Source organism: Cololabis saira, chromosome 8 (assembly GCF_033807715.1).
Source record: "Cololabis saira isolate AMF1-May2022 chromosome 8, fColSai1.1, whole genome shotgun sequence".
In the NCBI taxonomy this organism is placed as follows: Eukaryota; Metazoa; Chordata; class Actinopteri; order Beloniformes; family Belonidae; genus Cololabis; species Cololabis saira.
In genome coordinates this window covers 18,350,818-18,372,515 of record NC_084594.1, presented here as the reverse complement: position 1 = coordinate 18,372,515, position 21,698 = coordinate 18,350,818, and the positions used below count along the sequence as shown (strand labels likewise).

At 43.9% G+C, this 21,698-nt stretch overlaps 16 non-coding genes across 16 annotated transcripts; all 16 read right to left on the bottom strand.

Annotated features, from left to right (window-relative positions):
* Positions 1 to 102: 102 nt before the first annotated feature.
* Positions 103 to 175, bottom strand: trnak-uuu (transfer RNA lysine (anticodon UUU)). Its single transcript has one exon. It is a non-coding gene; the product is annotated as a tRNA-Lys (tRNA).
* Positions 176 to 1,526: 1,351 nt separating this feature from the next.
* Positions 1,527 to 1,599, bottom strand: trnak-uuu (transfer RNA lysine (anticodon UUU)). The gene has a single exon. It is a non-coding gene; the product is annotated as a tRNA-Lys (tRNA).
* Positions 1,600 to 2,902: 1,303 nt separating this feature from the next.
* Positions 2,903 to 2,975, bottom strand: trnak-uuu (transfer RNA lysine (anticodon UUU)). Its single transcript has one exon. It is a non-coding gene; the product is annotated as a tRNA-Lys (tRNA).
* Positions 2,976 to 4,310: 1,335 nt separating this feature from the next.
* trnak-uuu (transfer RNA lysine (anticodon UUU)) lies at positions 4,311 to 4,383 on the bottom strand. Its single transcript has one exon. It is a non-coding gene; the product is annotated as a tRNA-Lys (tRNA).
* Positions 4,384 to 5,710: 1,327 nt separating this feature from the next.
* trnak-uuu (transfer RNA lysine (anticodon UUU)) lies at positions 5,711 to 5,783 on the bottom strand. Its single transcript has one exon. It is a non-coding gene; the product is annotated as a tRNA-Lys (tRNA).
* Positions 5,784 to 7,086: 1,303 nt separating this feature from the next.
* trnak-uuu (transfer RNA lysine (anticodon UUU)) lies at positions 7,087 to 7,159 on the bottom strand. The gene has a single exon. It is a non-coding gene; the product is annotated as a tRNA-Lys (tRNA).
* Positions 7,160 to 8,478: 1,319 nt separating this feature from the next.
* Positions 8,479 to 8,551, bottom strand: trnak-uuu (transfer RNA lysine (anticodon UUU)). Its single transcript has one exon. It is a non-coding gene; the product is annotated as a tRNA-Lys (tRNA).
* Positions 8,552 to 9,842: 1,291 nt separating this feature from the next.
* trnak-uuu (transfer RNA lysine (anticodon UUU)) lies at positions 9,843 to 9,915 on the bottom strand. The gene has a single exon. It is a non-coding gene; the product is annotated as a tRNA-Lys (tRNA).
* A 1,295-nt stretch (positions 9,916 to 11,210) lies between these two features.
* Positions 11,211 to 11,283, bottom strand: trnak-uuu (transfer RNA lysine (anticodon UUU)). The gene has a single exon. It is a non-coding gene; the product is annotated as a tRNA-Lys (tRNA).
* A 1,338-nt stretch (positions 11,284 to 12,621) lies between these two features.
* On the bottom strand, positions 12,622 to 12,694 carry trnak-uuu (transfer RNA lysine (anticodon UUU)). Its single transcript has one exon. It is a non-coding gene; the product is annotated as a tRNA-Lys (tRNA).
* Positions 12,695 to 14,005: 1,311 nt separating this feature from the next.
* trnak-uuu (transfer RNA lysine (anticodon UUU)) lies at positions 14,006 to 14,078 on the bottom strand. The gene has a single exon. It is a non-coding gene; the product is annotated as a tRNA-Lys (tRNA).
* Positions 14,079 to 15,414: 1,336 nt separating this feature from the next.
* Positions 15,415 to 15,487, bottom strand: trnak-uuu (transfer RNA lysine (anticodon UUU)). Its single transcript has one exon. It is a non-coding gene; the product is annotated as a tRNA-Lys (tRNA).
* A 1,356-nt stretch (positions 15,488 to 16,843) lies between these two features.
* Positions 16,844 to 16,916, bottom strand: trnak-uuu (transfer RNA lysine (anticodon UUU)). The gene has a single exon. It is a non-coding gene; the product is annotated as a tRNA-Lys (tRNA).
* A 1,279-nt stretch (positions 16,917 to 18,195) lies between these two features.
* On the bottom strand, positions 18,196 to 18,268 carry trnak-uuu (transfer RNA lysine (anticodon UUU)). The gene has a single exon. It is a non-coding gene; the product is annotated as a tRNA-Lys (tRNA).
* A 1,311-nt stretch (positions 18,269 to 19,579) lies between these two features.
* On the bottom strand, positions 19,580 to 19,652 carry trnak-uuu (transfer RNA lysine (anticodon UUU)). The gene has a single exon. It is a non-coding gene; the product is annotated as a tRNA-Lys (tRNA).
* A 1,291-nt stretch (positions 19,653 to 20,943) lies between these two features.
* Positions 20,944 to 21,016, bottom strand: trnak-uuu (transfer RNA lysine (anticodon UUU)). The gene has a single exon. It is a non-coding gene; the product is annotated as a tRNA-Lys (tRNA).
* Between the last annotated feature and the right edge of the window lie 682 nt (positions 21,017 to 21,698).

The following is a 21,698-nucleotide window of genomic DNA, read 5'->3' as shown; positions in this document are numbered from 1 at the left end:
GGTTTTTGGGGTCTTGTTCCGTACATCAACTTCCTTGCTTGCAATCCGTGCTCCTCCATGCCTCCAGACTGTAGCCCACCTCTATAGCCACTATAAAACTGACGCCCGAACAGGGACTTGAACCCTGGACCCTCAGATTAAAAGTCTGATGCTCTACCGACTGAGCTATCCGGGCTCTGTTCGGCTGATTTAGTCGACAAAAATTGTCGCTAGCATCAACAGAGTAAACCAAATATGTAAAGACTTAAAGTAGCACGAGATAACTTTCAGCTTTTGTTGAGTTTGGCGGCTCCTTTGGACAAAAGCGCTAGTGCTTTGCCAGTAGTGTGGAAGTGTTCCTACCATGCACCTCAAAGTTACATAGTGCCAGTGAAGGCAATACAGAGCCCTCAGACCAAGACAGAGGTGTCATTAAACCTGTTGGAAGTTGATGTACATTGTGCTGCTTTAAATGCGTGTAGAGGTTGTACAAAGGGCAGCTCTGATAACAGTGGTAGTATTTCTCAAACATTGAGCATTGCTGCCTCCGTGTGGTAACATGGTACAATCATCTTTTGCAGTAAATCCGGCATTCAAACGTTAATAACAGACAGAAATGCAAAACTGTAGTTTTTACTTTTCCTATCTATCTATCTATCTATCTATCTATCTATCTATCTATCTATCTATCTATCTATCTATCTATCTATCTATCTATCTATCTATCTATCTATCTATCTATCTATCTATCTATCTATCTATCTATCTATCTATCTATCTATCTATCTATCTATCTATCTATCTATCTATCTATCTATCTATCTATCTATCTATCTATCTATCTATCTATCTATCTATGTGCGCTGCAGAACTGGAGGGAAAAAGCATATAAAACCTACATATATGCAGCGTCTTGTGTTTCCTCTTTCACCACGGAACGCACTGTGGAAGGCTTTTTCATATTTCCGCGTTATTTCCGCATAGACAAGACAAGAGTCAGATTAATGTCTCCTTGGTCCTCGGATCAACAGCAACTATCGTCGAGCTGTTGCTCCCGGTAAGCGCTGTAGTCTGTCTCCAGTGAACACCACTGACACACCAGGTACCAAGCATCCTCAAAACGGAGCTCCGATATCAGATGAGGAAATTCCCCACGGAGTTGCAGGGTTGCAGCACCTTGTTGACCCAGATGGACCGACGGAGCCGGGCCCCGCGCTTCCTCAGTTAATGCACTACTGAAATATGAAGAAGGCTTCCCAAAGTGCGATCCATGGTGGAAGAGGAAACCGAAGATGTGCACGCTGTATATATAGATATATGTAGGTTTTATATGCTTTTTCCCCTCCAGTTCTGCAGCGCAACTTGAAAGCCTTCTGCATGCGGCGCGATGCAGGAGTGCTGAGCGACCACAGGTTTTGGATGCTTCTGGTGTGAATGCACAGTAAGGTTTTTGGGGTCTTGTTCCGTACATCAACTTCCTTGCTTGCAATCCGTGCTCCTCCATGCCTCCAGACTGTAGCCCACCTCTATAGCCACTATAAAACTGACGCCCGAACAGGGACTTGAACCCTGGACCCTCAGATTAAAAGTCTGATGCTCTACCGACTGAGCTATCCGGGCTCTATTCGGCTGATTTAGTCAACAAAAATTGGCGCTAGCATCAACAGAGAAAACCAAATATGTAAAGACTTAAAGTAGCACGAGATAACTTTCAGCTTTTGTTGAGTTTGGCGGCTCCTTTGGACAAAAGCGCTAGTGCTTTGCCAGTAGTGTGGAAGTGTTCCTACCATGCACCTCAAAGTTACATAGTGCCAGTGAAGGCAATACAGAGCCCTCAGACCAAGACAGAGGTGTCATTAAACCTGTTGGAAGTTGATGTACATTGTGCTGCTTTAAATGCGTGTAGAGGTTGTACAAAGGGCAGCTCTGATAACAGTGGTAGTATTTCTCAAACATTGAGCATTGCTGCCTCCGTGTGGTAACATGGTACAATCATCTTTTGCAGTAAATCCGGCATTCAAACGTTAATAACAGACAGAAATGCAAAACTGTAGTTTTTACTTTTCCTATCTATCTATCTATCTATCTATCTATCTATCTATCTATCTATCTATCTATCTATCTATCTATCTATCTATCTATCTATCTATCTATCTATCTATCTATCTATCTATCTATCTATCTATCTATCTATCTATCTATCTATCTATCTATCTATCTATCTATCTATCTATGTGCGCTGCAGAACTGGAGGGAAAAAGCATATAAAACCTACATATATGCAGCGTCTTGTGTTTCCTCTTTCACCACGGATCGCACTGTGGAAGCCTTTTTCATATTTCCGCGTTATTTCCGCATAGACAAGACAAGAGTCAGATTAATGTCTCCTTGGTCCTCGGATCAACAGCAACTATCGTCGAGCTGTTGCTCCCGGTAAGCGCTGCAGTCTGTCTCCAGTGAACACCACTGACACACCAGGTACCAAGCATCCTCAAAACGGAGCTCCGATATCAGATGATGAAATTCCCCACGGAGTTGCAGGGTTGCAGCACCTTGTTGACCCAGATGGACCGACGGAGCCGGGCCCGGCGCTTCCTCAGCTAATGCACTACTGAAATATGAAGAAGGCTTCCCAAAGTGCGATCCATGGTGGAAGAGGAAACCGAAGATGTGCACGCTGTATATATAGATATATGTAGGTTTTATATGCTTTTTCCCCTCCAGTTCTGCAGCGCAACTTGAAAGCCTTCTGCATGCGGCGCGATGCAGGAGTGCTGAGCGACCACAGGTTTTGGATGCTTCTGGTGTGAATGCACAGTAAGGTTTTTGGGGTCTTGTTCCGTACATCAACTTCCTTGCTTGCAATCCGTGCTCCTCCATGCCTCCAGACTGTAGCCCACCTCTATAGCCACTATAAAACTGACGCCCGAACAGGGACTTGAACCCTGGACCCTCAGATTAAAAGTCTGATGCTCTACCGACTGAGCTATCCGGGCTCTGTTCGGCTGATTTAGTCGACAAAAATTGTCGCTAGCATCAACAGAGTAAACCAAATATGTAAAGACTTAAAGTAGCACGAGATAACTTTCAGCTTTTGTTGAGTTTGGCGGCTCCTTTGGACAAAAGCGCTAGTGCTTTGCCAGTAGTGTGGAAGTGTTCCTACCATGCACCTCAAAGTTACATAGTGCCAGTGAAGGCAATACAGAGCCCTCAGACCAAGACAGAGGTGTCATTAAACCTGTTGGAAGTTGATGTACATTGTGCTGCTTTAAATGCGTGTAGAGGTTGTACAAAGGGCAGCTCTGATAACAGTGGTAGTATTTCTCAAACATTGAGCATTGCTGCCTCCGTGTGGTAACATGGTACAATCATCTTTTGCAGTAAATCCGGCATTCAAACGTTAATAACAGACAGAAATGCAAAACTGTAGTTTTTACTTTTCCTATCTATCTATCTATCTATCTATCTATCTATCTATCTATCTATCTATCTATCTATCTATCTATCTATCTATCTATCTATCTATCTATCTATCTATCTATCTATCTATCTATCTATCTATCTATCTATCTATCTATCTATCTATCTATCTATCTATCTATCTATCTATCTATCTATCTATCTATCTATCTATCTATCTATGTGCGCTGCAGAACTGGAGGGAAAAAGCATATAAAACCTACATATATGCAGCGTCTTGTGTTTCCTCTTTCACCACGGATCGCACTGTGGAAGGCTTTTTCATATTTCCGCGTTATTTCCGCATAGACAAGACAAGAGTCAGATTAATGTCTCCTTGGTCCTCGGATCAACAGCAACTATCGTCGAGCTGTTGCTCCCGGTAAGCGCTGTAGTCTGTCTCCAGTGAACACCACTGACACACCAGGTACCAAGCATCCTCAAAACGGAGCTCCGATATCAGATGAGGAAATTCCCCACGGAGTTGCAGGGTTGCAGCACCTTGTTGACCCAGATGGACCGACGGAGCCGGGCCCCGCGCTTCCTCAGTTAATGCACTACTGAAATATGAAGAAGGCTTCCCAAAGTGCGATCCATGGTGGAAGAGGAAACCGAAGATGTGCACGCTGTATATATAGATATATGTAGGTTTTATATGCTTTTTCCCCTCCAGTTCTGCAGCGCAACTTGAAAGCCTTCTGCATGCGGCGCGATGCAGGAGTGCTGAGCGACCACAGGTTTTGGATGCTTCTGGTGTGAATGCACAGTAAGGTTTTTGGGGTCTTGTTCCGTACATCAACTTCCTTGCTTGCAATCCGTGCTCCTCCATGCCTCCAGACTGTAGCCCACCTCTATAGCCACTATAAAACTGACGCCCGAACAGGGACTTGAACCCTGGACCCTCAGATTAAAAGTCTGATGCTCTACCGACTGAGCTATCCGGGCTCTATTCGGCTGATTTAGTCAACAAAAATTGGCGCTAGCATCAACAGAGAAAACCAAATATGTAAAGACTTAAAGCAGCACAAGATAACTTTCAGCTTTTGTTGAGTTTGGCGGCTCCTTTGGACAAAAGCGGTAGTGCTTTGCCCGTAGTGTGGAAGTGTTCCTACCATGCACCTTAAAGTTACATAGTGCCAGTGAAGGCGATACAGACCCCTCAGACCATGACAGAGGTGTCAGTAAACCTGTTGGAAGTTGATGTACATTGTGCTGCTTTAAATGCGTGTAGAGGTTGTACAAAGGGCAGCTCTGATAACAGTGGTAGTATTTCTCAAACATTGAGCATTGCTGCCTCCGTGTGGTAACATGGTACAATCATCTTTTGCAGTAAATCCGGCATTCAAACGTTAATAACAGACAGAACTGCAAAACTGTAGTTTTTACTTTTCCTATCTATCTATCTATCTATCTATCTATCTATCTATCTATCTATCTATCTATCTATCTATCTATCTATCTATCTATCTATCTATCTATCTATCTATCTATCTATCTATCTATCTATCTATCTATCTATCTATCTATCTATCTATCTATCTATCTATCTATCTATCTATCTATCTATCTATCTATCTATCTATCTATCTATGTGCGCTGCAGAACTGGAGGGAAAAAACATATAAAACCTACATATATGCAGCGTCTTGTGTTTCCTCTTTCACCACGGATCGCACTGTGGAAGCCTTTTTCATATTTCCGCGTTATTTCCGCATAGACAAGACAAGAGTCAGATTAATGTCTCCTTGGTCCTCGGATCAACAGCAACTATCGTCGAGCTGTTGCTCCCGGTAAGCGCTGTAGTCTGTCTCCAGTGAACACCACTGACACACCAGGTACCAAGCATCGGAGCTCCGATATCAGATGATGAAATTCCCCACGGAGTTGCAGGGTTGCAGCACCTTGTTGACCCAGATGGACCGACGGAGCCGGGCCCGGCGCTTCCTCAGCTAATGCACTACTGAAATATGAAGAAGGCTTCCCAAAGTGCGATCCATGGTGGAAGAGGAAACCGAAGATGTGCACGCTGTATATATAGATATATGTAGGTTTTATATGCTTTTTCCCCTCCAGTTCTGCAGCGCAACTTGAAAGCCTTCTGCATGCGGCGCGATGCAGGAGTGCTGAGCGACCACAGGTTTTGGATGCTTCTGGTGTGAATGCACAGTAAGGTTTTTGGGGTCTTGTTCCGTACATCAACTTCCTTGCTTGCAATCCGTGCTCCTCCATGCCTCCAGACTGTAGCCCACCTCTATAGCCACTATAAAACTGACGCCCGAACAGGGACTTGAACCCTGGACCCTCAGATTAAAAGTCTGATGCTCTACCGACTGAGCTATCCGGGCTCTGTTCGGCTGATTTAGTCGACAAAAATTGTCGCTAGCATCAACAGAGTAAACCAAATATGTAAAGACTTAAAGTAGCACGAGATAACTTTCAGCTTTTGTTGAGTTTGGCGGCTCCTTTGGACAAAAGCGCTAGTGCTTTGCCAGTAGTGTGGAAGTGTTCCTACCATGCACCTCAAAGTTACATAGTGCCAGTGAAGGCAATACAGAGCCCTCAGACCAAGACAGAGGTGTCATTAAACCTGTTGGAAGTTGATGTACATTGTGCTGCTTTAAATGCGTGTAGAGGTTGTACAAAGGGCAGCTCTGATAACAGTGGTAGTATTTCTCAAACATTGAGCATTGCTGCCTCCGTGTGGTAACATGGTACAATCATCTTTTGCAGTAAATCCGGCATTCAAACGTTAATAACAGACAGAAATGCAAAACTGTAGTTTTTACTTTTCCTATCTATCTATCTATCTATCTATCTATCTATCTATCTATCTATCTATCTATCTATCTATCTATCTATCTATCTATCTATCTATCTATCTATCTATCTATCTATCTATCTATCTATCTATCTATCTATCTATCTATCTATCTATCTATCTATCTATCTATCTATCTATGTGCGCTGCAGAACTGGAGGGAAAAAGCATATAAAACCTACATATATGCAGCGTCTTGTGTTTCCTCTTTCACCACGGATCGCACTGTGGAAGCCTTTTTCATATTTCCGCGTTATTTCCGCATAGACAAGACAAGAGTCAGATTAATGTCTCCTTGGTCCTCGGATCAACAGCAACTATCGTCGAGCTGTTGCTCCCGGTAAGCGCTGCAGTCTGTCTCCAGTGAACACCACTGACACACCAGGTACCAAGCATCCTCAAAACGGAGCTCCGATATCAGATGATGAAGTTCCCCACGGAGTTGCAGGGTTGCAGCACCTTGTTGACCCAGATGGACCGACGGAGCCGGGCCCCGCGCTTCCTCAGTTAATGCACTACTGAAATATGAAGAAGGCTTCCCAAAGTGCGATCCATGGTGGAAGAGGAAACCGAAGATGTGCACGCTGTATATATAGATATATGTAGGTTTTATATGCTTTTTCCCCTCCAGTTCTGCAGCGCAACTTGAAAGCCTTCTGCATGCGGCGCGATGCAGGAGTGCTGAGCGACCACAGGTTTTGGATGCTTCTGGTGTGAATGCACAGTAAGGTTTTTGGGGTCTTGTTCCGTACATCAACTTCCTTGCTTGCAATCCGTGCTCCTCCATGCCTCCAGACTGTAGCCCACCTCTATAGCCACTATAAAACTGACGCCCGAACAGGGACTTGAACCCTGGACCCTCAGATTAAAAGTCTGATGCTCTACCGACTGAGCTATCCGGGCTCTATTTGGGTGATTTAGTCAACAAAAATTGTCGCTTTGATCACCAGGGTAAACCAAATATGTAAAGACTTAAAGCAGCACGAGATAACTTTCAGCTTTTGTTGAGTTTGGCGGCTCCTTTGGACAAAAGCGGTAGTGCTTTGCCAGTAGTGTGAAAGTGTTCCTACCATGCACCTTAAAGTTACATAGTGCCAGTGAAGGCGATACAGACCCCTCAGACCATGACAGAGGTGTCATTAAACCTGTTGGAAGTTGATGTACATTGTGCTGCTTTAAATGCGTGTAGAGGTTGTACAAAGGGCAGCTCTGATAACAGTGGTAGTATTTCTCAAACATTGAGCATTGCTGCCTCCGTGTGGTAACATGGTACAATCATCTTTTGCAGTAAATCCGGCATTCAAACGTTAATAACAGACAGAACTGCAAAACTGTAGTTTTTACTTTTCCTATCTATCTATCTATCTATCTATCTATCTATCTATCTATCTATCTATCTATCTATCTATCTATCTATCTATCTATCTATCTATCTATCTATCTATCTATCTATCTATCTATCTATCTATCTATCTATCTATCTATCTATCTATCTATCTATCTATCTATCTATCTATCTATCTATCTATCTATGTGCGCTGCAGAACTGGAGGGAAAAAGCATATAAAACCTACATATATGCAGCGTCTTGTGTTTCCTCTTTCACCACGGATCGCACTGTGGAAGGCTTTTTCATATTTCCGCGTTATTTCCGCATAGACAAGACAAGAGTCAGATTAATGTCTCCTTGGTCCTCGGATCAACAGCAACTATCGTCGAGCTGTTGCTCCCGGTAAGCGCTGCAGTCTGTCTCCAGTGAACACCACTGACACACCAGGTACCAAGCATCCTCAAAACGGAGCTCCGATATCAGATGATGAAATTCCCCACGGAGTTGCAGGGTTGCAGCACCTTGTTGACCCAGATGGACCGACGGAGCCGGGCCCGGCGCTTCCTCAGCTAATGCACTACTGAAATATGAAGAAGGCTTCCCAAAGTGCGATCCATGGTGGAAGAGGAAACCGAAGATGTGCACGCTGTATATATAGATATATGTAGGTTTTATATGCTTTTTCCCCTCCAGTTCTGCAGCGCAACTTGAAAGCCTTCTGCATGCGGCGCGATGCAGGAGTGCTGAGCGACCACAGGTTTTGGATGCTTCTGGTGTGAATGCACAGTAAGGTTTTTGGGGTCTTGTTCCGTACATCAACTTCCTTGCTTGCAATCCGTGCTCCTCCATGCCTCCAGACTGTAGCCCACCTCTATAGCCACTATAAAACTGACGCCCGAACAGGGACTTGAACCCTGGACCCTCAGATTAAAAGTCTGATGCTCTACCGACTGAGCTATCCGGGCTCTGTTCGGCTGATTTAGTCGACAAAAATTGTCGCTAGCATCAACAGAGTAAACCAAATATGTAAAGACTTAAAGTAGCACGAGATAACTTTCAGCTTTTGTTGAGTTTGGCGGCTCCTTTGGACAAAAGCGCTAGTGCTTTGCCAGTAGTGTGGAAGTGTTCCTACCATGCACCTCAAAGTTACATAGTGCCAGTGAAGGCAATACAGAGCCCTCAGACCAAGACAGAGGTGTCATTAAACCTGTTGGAAGTTGATGTACATTGTGCTGCTTTAAATGCGTGTAGAGGTTGTACAAAGGGCAGCTCTGATAACAGTGGTAGTATTTCTCAAACATTGAGCATTGCTGCCTCCGTGTGGTAACATGGTACAATCATCTTTTGCAGTAAATCCGGCATTCAAACGTTAATAACAGACAGAAATGCAAAACTGTAGTTTTTACTTTTCCTATCTATCTATCTATCTATCTATCTATCTATCTATCTATCTATCTATCTATCTATCTATCTATCTATCTATCTATCTATCTATCTATCTATCTATCTATCTATCTATCTATCTATCTATCTATCTATCTATCTATCTATCTATCTATCTATCTATGTGCGCTGCAGAACTGGAGGGAAAAAGCATATAAAACCTACATATATGCAGCGTCTTGTGTTTCCTCTTTCACCACGGAACGCACTGTGGAAGGCTTTTTCATATTTCCGCGTTATTTCCGCATAGACAAGACAAGAGTCAGATTAATGTCTCCTTGGTCCTCGGATCAACAGCAACTATCGTCGAGCTGTTGCTCCCGGTAAGCGCTGTAGTCTGTCTCCAGTGAACACCACTGACACACCAGGTACCAAGCATCCTCAAAACGGAGCTCCGATATCAGATGAGGAAATTCCCCACGGAGTTGCAGGGTTGCAGCACCTTGTTGACCCAGATGGACCGACGGAGCCGGGCCCCGCGCTTCCTCAGTTAATGCACTACTGAAATATGAAGAAGGCTTCCCAAAGTGCGATCCATGGTGGAAGAGGAAACCGAAGATGTGCACGCTGTATATATAGATATATGTAGGTTTTATATGCTTTTTCCCCTCCAGTTCTGCAGCGCAACTTGAAAGCCTTCTGCATGCGGCGCGATGCAGGAGTGCTGAGCGACCACAGGTTTTGGATGCTTCTGGTGTGAATGCACAGTAAGGTTTTTGGGGTCTTGTTCCGTACATCAACTTCCTTGCTTGCAATCCGTGCTCCTCCATGCCTCCAGACTGTAGCCCACCTCTATAGCCACTATAAAACTGACGCCCGAACAGGGACTTGAACCCTGGACCCTCAGATTAAAAGTCTGATGCTCTACCGACTGAGCTATCCGGGCTCTATTCGGCTGATTTAGTCAACAAAAATTGGCGCTAGCATCAACAGAGAAAACCAAATATGTAAAGACTTAAAGCAGCACAAGATAACTTTCAGCTTTTGTTGAGTTTGGCGGCTCCTTTGGACAAAAGCGGTAGTGCTTTGCCAGTAGTGTGGAAGTGTTCCTACCATGCACCTCAAAGTTACATAGTGCCAGTGAAGGCGATACAGACCCCTCAGACCATGACAGAGGTGTCAGTAAACCTGTTGGAAGTTGATGTACATTGTGCTGCTTTAAATGCGTGTAGAGGTTGTACAAAGGGCAGCTCTGATAACAGTGGTAGTATTTCTCAAACATTGAGCATTGCTGCCTCCGTGTGGTAACATGGTACAATCATCTTTTGCAGTAAATCCGGCATTCAAACGTTAATAACAGACAGAACTGCAAAACTGTAGTTTTTACTTTTCCTATCTATCTATCTATCTATCTATCTATCTATCTATCTATCTATCTATCTATCTATCTATCTATCTATCTATCTATCTATCTATCTATCTATCTATCTATCTATCTATCTATCTATCTATCTATCTATCTATCTATCTATCTATCTATCTATCTATCTATCTATCTATGTGCGCTGCAGAACTGGAGGGAAAAAACATATAAAACCTACATATATGCAGCGTCTTGTGTTTCCTCTTTCACCACGGATCGCACTGTGGAAGCCTTTTTCATATTTCCGCGTTATTTCCGCATAGACAAGACAAGAGTCAGATTAATGTCTCCTTGGTCCTCGGATCAACAGCAACTATCGTCGAGCTGTTGCTCCCGGTAAGCGCTGTAGTCTGTCTCCAGTGAACACCACTGACACACCAGGTACCAAGCATCGGAGCTCCGATATCAGATGAGGAAATTCCCCACGGAGTTGCAGGGTTGCAGCACCTTGTTGACCCAGATGGACCGACGGAGCCGGGCCCCGCGCTTCCTCAGCTAATGCACTACTGAAATATGAAGAAGGCTTCCCAAAGTGCGATCCATGGTGGAAGAGGAAACCGAAGATGTGCACGCTGTATATATAGATATATGTAGGTTTTATATGCTTTTTCCCCTCCAGTTCTGCAGCGCAACTTGAAAGCCTTCTGCATGCGGCGCGATGCAGGAGTGCTGAGCGACCACAGGTTTTGGATGCTTCTGGTGTGAATGCACAGTAAGGTTTTTGGGGTCTTGTTCCGTACATCAACTTCCTTGCTTGCAATCCGTGCTCCTCCATGCCTCCAGACTGTAGCCCACCTCTATAGCCACTATAAAACTGACGCCCGAACAGGGACTTGAACCCTGGACCCTCAGATTAAAAGTCTGATGCTCTACCGACTGAGCTATCCGGGCTCTATTGGCTGATTTAGTCGACAAAAATTGTCGCTAGCATCAACAGAGTAAACCAAATATGTAAAGACTTAAAGTAGCACGAGATAACTTTCAGCTTTTGTTGAGTTTGGCGGCTCCTTTGGACAAAAGCGCTAGTGCTTTGCCAGTAGTGTGGAAGTGTTCCTACCATGCACCTCAAAGTTACATAGTGCCAGTGAAGGCAATACAGAGCCCTCAGACCAAGACAGAGGTGTCATTAAACCTGTTGGAAGTTGATGTACATTGTGCTGCTTTAAATGCGTGTAGAGGTTGTACAAAGGGCAGCTCTGATAACAGTGGTAGTATTTCTCAAACATTGAGCATTGCTGCCTCCGTGTGGTAACATGGTACAATCATCTTTTGCAGTAAATCCGGCATTCAAACGTTAATAACAGACAGAAATGCAAAACTGTAGTTTTTACTTTTCCTATCTATCTATCTATCTATCTATCTATCTATCTATCTATCTATCTATCTATCTATCTATCTATCTATCTATCTATCTATCTATCTATCTATCTATCTATCTATCTATCTATCTATCTATCTATCTATCTATCTATCTATCTATCTATCTATCTATCTATCTATCTATCTATCTATCTATCTATCTATCTATCTATCTATCTATCTATCTATGTGCGCTGCAGAACTGGAGGGAAAAAACATATAAAACCTACATATATGCAGCGTCTTGTGTTTCCTCTTTCACCACGGATCGCACTGTGGAAGGCTTTTTCATATTTCCGCGTTATTTCCGCATAGACAAGACAAGAGTCAGATTAATGTCTCCTTGGTCCTCGGATCAACAGCAACTATCGTCGAGCTGTTGCTCCCGGTAAGCGCTGTAGTCTGTCTCCAGTGAACACCACTGACACACCAGGTACCAAGCATCGGAGCTCCGATATCAGATGAGGAAATTCCCCACGGAGTTGCAGGGTTGCAGCACCTTGTTGACCCAGATGGACCGACAGAGCCGGGCCCCGCGCTTCCTCAGCTAATGCACTGCTGAAATATGAAGAAGGCTTCCCAAAGTGCGATCCATGGTGGAAGAGGAAACCGAAGATGTGCACGCTGTATATATAGATATGTGTAGGTTTTATATGCTTTTTCCCCTCCAGTTCTGCAGCGCAACTTGAAAGCCTTCTGCATGCGGCGCGATGCAGGAGTGCTGAGCGACCACAGGTTTTGGATGCTTCTGGTGTGAATGCACAGTAAGGTTTTGGGGGTCTTGTTCCGTACATCAACTTCCTTGCTTGCAATCCGTGCTCCTCCATGCCTCCAGACTGTAGCCCACCTCTATAGCCACTATAAAACTGACGCCCGAACAGGGACTTGAACCCTGGACCCTCAGATTAAAAGTCTGATGCTCTACCGACTGAGCTATCCGGGCTCTATTTGGGTGATTTAGTCAACAAAAATTGTCGCTTGGATCACCAGAGTAAACCAAATATGTAAAGACTTAAAGCAGCACGAGATAACTTTCAGCTTTTGTTGAGTTTGGCGGCTCCTTTGGACAAAAGCGGTAGTGCTTTGCCAGTAGTGTGGAAGTGTTCCTACCATGCACCTTAAAGTTACATAGTGCCAGTGAAGGCGATACAGACCCCTCAGACCATGACAGAGGTGTCATTAAACCTGTTGGAAGTTGATGTACATTGTGCTGCTTTAAATGCGTGTAGAGGTTGTACAAAGGGCAGCTCTGATAACAGTGGTAGTATTTCTCAAACATTGAGCATTGCTGCCTCCGTGTGGTAACATGGTACAATCATCTTTTGCAGTAAATCCGGCATTCAAACGTTAATAACAGACAGAACTGCAAAACTGTAGTTTTTACTTTTCCTATCTATCTATCTATCTATCTATCTATCTATCTATCTATCTATCTATCTATCTATCTATCTATCTATCTATCTATCTATCTATCTATCTATCTATCTATCTATCTATCTATCTATCTATCTATCTATCTATCTATCTATCTATCTATCTATCTATCTATCTATCTATCTATCTATGTGCGCTGCAGAACTGGAGGGAAAAAGCATATAAAACCTACATATATGCAGCGTCTTGTGTTTCCTCTTTCACCACGGATCGCACTGTGGAAGGCTTTTTCATATTTCCGCGTTATTTCCGCATAGACAAGACAAGAGTCAGATTAATGTCTCCTTGGTCCTCGGATCAACAGCAACTATCGTCGAGCTGTTGCTCCCGGTAAGCGCTGTAGTCTGTCTCCAGTGAACACCACTGACACACCAGGTACCAAGCATCCTCAAAACGGAGCTCCGATATCAGATGAGGAAATTCCCCACGGAGTTGCAGGGTTGCAGCACCTTGTTGACCCAGATGGACCGACGGAGCCGGGCCCCGCGCTTCCTCAGATAATGCACTACTGAAATATGAAGAAGGCTTCCCAAAGTGCGATCCATGGTGGAAGAGGAAACCGAAGATGTGCACGCTGTATATATAGATATATGTAGGTTTTATATGCTTTTTCCCCTCCAGTTCTGCAGCGCAACTTGAAAGCCTTCTGCATGCGGCGCGATGCAGGAGTGCTGAGCGACCACAGGTTTTGGATGCTTCTGGTGTGAATGCACAGTAAGGTTTTTGGGGTCTTGTTCCGTACATCAACTTCCTTGCTTGCAATCCGTGCTCCTCCATGCCTCCAGACTGTAGCCCACCTCTATAGCCACTATAAAACTGACGCCCGAACAGGGACTTGAACCCTGGACCCTCAGATTAAAAGTCTGATGCTCTACCGACTGAGCTATCCGGGCTCTATTCGGCTGATTTAGTCAAAAAAAAATTGGCGCTAGCATCAACAGAGTAAACCAAATATGTAAAGACTTAAAGCAGCACAAGATAACTTTCAGCTTTTGTTGAGTTTGGCGGCTCCTTTGGACAAAAGCGGTAGTGCTTTGCCAGTAGTGTGGAAGTGTTCCTACCATGCACCTCAAAGTTACATAGTGCCAGTGAAGGCGATACAGACCCCTCAGACCATGACAGAGGTGTCAGTAAACCTGTTGGAAGTTGATGTACATTGTGCTGCTTTAAATGCGTGTAGAGGTTGTACAAAGGGCAGCTCTGATAACAGTGGTAGTATTTCTCAAACATTGAGCATTGCTGCCTCCGTGTGGTAACATGGTACAATCATCTTTTGCAGTAAATCCGGCATTCAAACGTTAATAACAGACAGAACTGCAAAACTGTAGTTTTTACTTTTCCTATCTATCTATCTATCTATCTATCTATCTATCTATCTATCTATCTATCTATCTATCTATCTATCTATCTATCTATCTATCTATCTATCTATCTATCTATCTATCTATCTATCTATCTATCTATCTATCTATCTATCTATCTATCTATCTATCTATCTATCTATCTATCTATCTATCTATCTATCTATCTATCTATCTATGTGCGCTGCAGAACTGGAGGGAAAAAGCATATAAAACCTACATATATGCAGCGTCTTGTGTTTCCTCTTTCACCACGGATCGCACTGTGGAAGGCTTTTTCATATTTCCGCGTTATTTCCGCATAGACAAGACAAGAGTCAGATTAATGTCTCCTTGGTCCTCGGATCAACAGCAACTATCGTCGAGCTGTTGCTCCCGGTAAGCGCTGTAGTCTGTCTCCAGTGAACACCACTGACACACCAGGTACCAAGCATCCTCAAAACGGAGCTCCGATATCAGATGAGGAAATTCCCCACGGAGTTGCAGGGTTGCAGCACCTTGTTGACCCAGATGGACCGACGGAGCCGGGCCCCGCGCTTCCTCAGATAATGCACTACTGAAATATGAAGAAGGCTTCCCAAAGTGCGATCCATGGTGGAAGAGGAAACCGAAGATGTGCACGCTGTATATATAGATATATGTAGGTTTTATATGCTTTTTCCCCTCCAGTTCTGCAGCGCAACTTGAAAGCCTTCTGCATGCGGCGCGATGCAGGAGTGCTGAGCGACCACAGGTTTTGGATGCTTCTGGTGTGAATGCACAGTAAGGTTTTTGGGGTCTTGTTCCGTACATCAACTTCCTTGCTTGCAATCCGTGCTCCTCCATGCCTCCAGACTGTAGCCCACCTCTATAGCCACTATAAAACTGACGCCCGAACAGGGACTTGAACCCTGGACCCTCAGATTAAAAGTCTGATGCTCTACCGACTGAGCTATCCGGGCTCTATTCGGCTGATTTAGTCAAAAAAAAATTGGCGCTAGCATCAACAGAGTAAACCAAATATGTAAAGACTTAAAGCAGCACGAGATAACTTTCAGCTTTTGTTGAGTTTGGCGGCTCCTTTGGACAAAAGCGGTAGTGCTTTGCCAGTAGTGTGGAAGTGTTCCTACCATGCACCTTAAAGTTACATAGTGCCAGTGAAGGCGATACAGACCCCTCAGACCATGACAGAGGTGTCATTAAACCTGTTGGAAGTTGATGTACATTGTGCTGCTTTAAATGCGTGTAGAGGTTGTACAAAGGGCAGCTCTGATAACAGTGGTAGTATTTCTCAAACATTGAGCATTGCTGCCTCCGTGTGGTAACATGGTACAATCATCTTTTGCAGTAAATCCGGCATTCAAACGTTAATAACAGACAGAACTGCAAAACTGTAGTTTTTACTTTTCCTATCTATCTATCTATCTATCTATCTATCTATCTATCTATCTATCTATCTATCTATCTATCTATCTATCTATCTATCTATCTATCTATCTATCTATCTATCTATCTATCTATCTATCTATCTATCTATCTATCTATCTATCTATCTATCTATCTATCTATCTATCTATCTATCTATCTATCTATCTATCTATCTATCTATCTATCTCTCTATCTATCTATGTGCGCTGCAGAACTGGAGGGAAAAAGCATATAAAACCTACATATATGCAGCGTCTTGTGTTTCCTCTTTCACCACGGATCGCACTGTGGAAGCCTTTTTCAAATTTCCGCGTTATTTCCGCATAGACAAGACAAGAGTCAGATTAATGTCTCCTTGGTCCTCGGATCAACAGCAACTATCGTCGAGCTGTTGCTCCCGGTAAGCGCTGCAGTCTGTCTCCAGTGAACACCACTGACACACCAGGTACCAAGCATCCTCAAAACGGAGCTCCGATATCAGATGATGAAATTCCCCACGGAGTTGCAGGGTTGCAGCACCTTGTTGACCCAGATGGACCGACGGAGCCGGGCCCCGCGCTTCCTCAGCTAATGCACTACTGAAATATGAAGAAGGCTTCCCAAAGTGCGATCCATGGTGGAAGAGGAAACCGAAGATGTGCACGCTGTATATATAGATATATGTAGGTTTTATATGCTTTTTCCCCTCCAGTTCTGCAGCGCAACTTGAAAGCCTTCTGCATGCGGCGCGATGCAGGAGTGCTGAGCGACCACAGGTTTTGGATGCTTCTGGTGTGAATGCACAGTAAGGTTTTTGGGGTCTTGTTCCGTACATCATCTTCCTTGCTTGCAATCCGTGCTCCTCCATGCCTCCAGACTGTAGCCCACCTGTATAGCCACTATAAAACTGACGCCCGAACAGGGACTTGAACCCTGGACCCTCAGATTAAAAGTCTGATGCTCTACCGACTGAGCTATCCGGGCTCTGTTCGGCTGATTTAGTCGACAAAAATTGTCGCTAGCATCAACAGAGTAAACCAAATATGTAAAGACTTAAAGTAGCACGAGATAACTTTCAGCTTTTGTTGAGTTTGGCGGCTCCTTTGGACAAAAGCGCTAGTGCTTTGCCAGTAGTGTGGAAGTGTTCCTACCATGCACCTCAAAGTTACATAGTGCCAGTGAAGGCAATACAGAGCCCTCAGACCAAGACAGAGGTGTCATTAAACCTGTTGGAAGTTGATGTACATTGTGCTGCTTTAAATGCGTGTAGAGGTTGTACAAAGGGCAGCTCTGATAACAGTGGTAGTATTTCTCAAACATTGAGCATTGCTGCCTCCGTGTGGTAACATGGTACAATCATCTTTTGCAGTAAATCCGGCATTCAAACGTTAATAACAGACAGAAATGTAAAACTGTAGTTTTTACTTTTCCTATCTATCTATCTATCTATCTATCTATCTATCTATCTATCTATCTATCTATCTATCTATCTATCTATCTATCTATCTATCTATCTATCTATCTATCTATCTATCTATCTATCTATCTATCTATCTATCTATCTATCTATCTATCTATCTATGTGCGCTGCAGAACTGGAGGGAAAAAACATATAAAACCTACATATATGCAGCGTCTTGTGTTTCCTCTTTCACCACGGATCGCACTGTGGAAGCCTTTTTCATATTTCCGCGTTATTTCCGCATAGACAAGACAAGAGTCAGATTAATGTCTCCTTGGTCCTCGGATCAACAGCAACTATCGTCGAGCTGTTGCTCCCGGTAAGCGCTGTAGTCTGTCTCCAGTGAACACCACTGACACACCAGGTACCAAGCATCGGAGCTCCGATATCAGATGAGGAAATTCCCCACGGAGTTGCAGGGTTGCAGCACCTTGTTGACCCAGATGGACCGACGGAGCCGGGCCCCGCGCTTCCTCAGCTAATGCACTACTGAAATATGAAGAAGGCTTCCCAAAGTGCGATCCATGGTGGAAGAGGAAACCGAAGATGTGCACGCTGTATATATAGATATATGTAGGTTTTATATGCTTTTTCCCCTCCAGTTCTGCAGCGCAACTTGAAAGCCTTCTGCATGCGGCGCGATGCAGGAGTGCTGAGCGACCACAGGTTTTGGATGCTTCTGGTGTGAATGCACAGTAAGGTTTTTGGGGTCTTGTTCCGTACATCAACTTCCTTGCTTGCAATCCGTGCTCCTCCATGCCTCCAGACTGTAGCCCACCTCTATAGCCACTATAAAACTGACGCCCGAACAGGGACTTGAACCCTGGACCCTCAGATTAAAAGTCTGATGCTCTACCGACTGAGCTATCCGGGCTCTATTCGGCTGATTTAGTCGACAAAAATTGTCGCTAGCATCAACAGAGTAAACCAAATATGTAAAGACTTAAAGTAGCACGAGATAACTTTCAGCTTTTGTTGAGTTTGGCGGCTCCTTTGGACAAAAGCGCTAGTGCTTTGCCAGTAGTGTGGAAGTGTTCCTACCATGCACCTCAAAGTTACATAGTGCCAGTGAAGGCAATACAGAGCCCTCAGACCAAGACAGAGGTGTCATTAAACCTGTTGGAAGTTGATGTACATTGTGCTGCTTTAAATGCGTGTAGAGGTTGTACAAAGGGCAGCTCTGATAACAGTGGTAGTATTTCTCAAACATTGAGCATTGCTGCCTCCGTGTGGTAACATGGTACAATCATCTTTTGCAGTAAATCCGGCATTCAAACGTTAATAACAGACAGAAATGTAAAACTGTAGTTTTTACTTTTCCTATCTATCTATCTATCTATCTATCTATCTATCTATCTATCTATCTATCTATCTATCTATCTATCTATCTATCTATCTATCTATCTATCTATCTATCTATCTATCTATCTATCTATCTATCTATCTATCTATCTATCTATCTATCTATCTATCTATCTATCTATCTATCTATCTATCTATCTATGTGCGCTGCAGAACTGGAGGGAAAAAACATATAAAACTTACATATATGCAGCGTCTTGTGTTTCCTCTTTCACCACGGATCGCACTGTGGAAGCCTTTTTCATATTTCCGCGTTATTTCCGCATAGACAAGACAAGAGTCAGATTAATGTCTCCTTGGTCCTCGGATCAACAGCAACTATCGTCGAGCTGTTGCTCCCGGTAAGCGCTGTAGTCTGTCTCCAGTGAACACCACTGACACACCAGGTACCAAGCATCGGAGCTCCGATATCAGATGAGGAAATTCCCCACGGAGTTGCAGGGTTGCAGCACCTTGTTGACCCAGATGGACCGACGGAGCCGGGCCCCGCGCTTCCTCAGCTAATGCACTACTGAAATATGAAGAAGGCTTCCCAAAGTGCGATCCATGGTGGAAGAGGAAACCGAAGATGTGCACGCTGTATATATAGATATATGTAGGTTTTATATGCTTTTTCCCCTCCAGTTCTGCAGCGCAACTTGAAAGCCTTCTGCATGCGGCGCGATGCAGGAGTGCTGAGCGACCACAGGTTTTGGATGCTTCTGGTGTGAATGCACAGTAAGGTTTTTGGGGTCTTGTTCCGTACATCAACTTCCTTGCTTGCAATCCGTGCTCCTCCATGCCTCCAGACTGTAGCCCACCTCTATAGCCACTATAAAACTGACGCCCGAACAGGGACTTGAACCCTGGACCCTCAGATTAAAAGTCTGATGCTCTACCGACTGAGCTATCCGGGCTCTATTCGGCTGATTTAGTCGACAAAAATTGTCGCTAGCATCAACAGAGTAAACCAAATATGTAAAGACTTAAAGTAGCACGAGATAACTTTCAGCTTTTGTTGAGTTTGGCGGCTCCTTTGGACAAAAGCGCTAGTGCTTTGCCAGTAGTGTGGAAGTGTTCCTACCATGCACCTCAAAGTTACATAGTGCCAGTGAAGGCAATACAGAGCCCTCAGACCAAGACAGAGGTGTCATTAAACCTGTTGGAAGTTGATGTACATTGTGCTGCTTTAAATGCGTGTAGAGGTTGTACAAAGGGCAGCTCTGATAACAGTGGTAGTATTTCTCAAACATTGAGCATTGCTGCCTCCGTGTGGTAACATGGTACAATCATCTTTTGCAGTAAATCCGGCATTCAAACGTTAATAACAGACAGAAATGCAAAACTGTAGTTTTTACTTTTCCTATCTATCTATCTATCTATCTATCTATCTATCTATCTATCTATCTATCTATCTATCTATCTATCTATCTATCTATCTATCTATCTATCTATCTATCTATCTATCTATCTATCTATCTATCTATCTATCTATCTATCTATCTATCTATCTATCTATCTATCTATGTGCGCTGCAGAACTGGAGGGAAAAAACATATAAAACCTACATATATGCAGCGTCTTGTGTTTCCTCTTTCACCACGGATCGCACTGTGGAAGGCTTTTTCATATTTCCGCGTTATTTCCGCATAGACAAGACAAGAGTCAGATTAATGTCTCCTTGGTCCTCGGATCAACAGCAACTATCGTCGAGCTGTTGCTCCCGGTAAGCGCTGTAGTCTGTCTCCAGTGAACACCACTGACACACCAGGTACCAAGCATCGGAGCTCCGATATCAGATGAGGAAATTCCCCACGGAGTTGCAGGGTTGCAGCACCTTGTTGACCCAGATGGACCGACGGAGCCGGGCCCCGCGCTTCCTCAGCTAATGCACTGCTGAAATATGAAGAAGGCTTCCCAAAGTGCGATCCATGGTGGAAGAGGAAACCGAAGATGTGCACGCTGTATATATAGATATGTGTAGGTTTTATATGCTTTTTCCCCTCCAGTTCTGCAGCGCAACTTGAAAGCCTTCTGCATGCGGCGCGATGCAGGAGTGCTGAGCGACCACAGGTTTTGGATGCTTCTGGTGTGAATGCACAGTAAGGTTTTGGGGGTCTTGTTCCGTACATCAACTTCCTTGCTTGCAATCCGTGCTCCTCCATGCCTCCAGACTGTAGCCCACCTCTATAGCCACTATAAAACTGACGCCCGAACAGGGACTTGAACCCTGGACCCTCAGATTAAAAGTCTGATGCTCTACCGACTGAGCTATCCGGGCTCTATTTGGGTGATTTAGTCAACAAAAATTGTCGCTTGGATCACCAGAGTAAACCAAATATTTAAAGACTTAAAGCAGCACGAGATAACTTTCAGCTTTTGTTGAGTTTGGCGGCTCCTTTGGACAAAAGCGGTAGTGCTTTGCCAGTAGTGTGGAAGTGTTCCTACCATGCACCTTAAAGTTACATAGTGCCAGTGAAGGCGATACAGACCCCTCAGACCATGACAGAGGTGTCATTAAACCTGTTGGAAGTTGATGTACATTGTGCTGCTTTAAATGCGTGTAGAGGTTGTACAAAGGGCAGCTCTGATAACAGTGGTAGTATTTCTCAAACATTGAGCATTGCTGCCTCCGTGTGGTAACATGGTACAATCATCTTTTGCAGTAAATCCGGCATTCAAACGTTAATAACAGACAGAACTGCAAAACTGTAGTTTTTACTTTTCCTATCTATCTATCTATCTATCTATCTATCTATCTATCTATCTATCTATCTATCTATCTATCTATCTATCTATCTATCTATCTATCTATCTATCTATCTATCTATCTATCTATCTATCTATCTATCTATCTATCTATCTATCTATCTATCTATCTATCTATCTATCTATCTATCTATCTATCTATCTATCTATCTATCTATGTGCGCTGCAGAACTGGAGGGAAAAAGCATATAAAA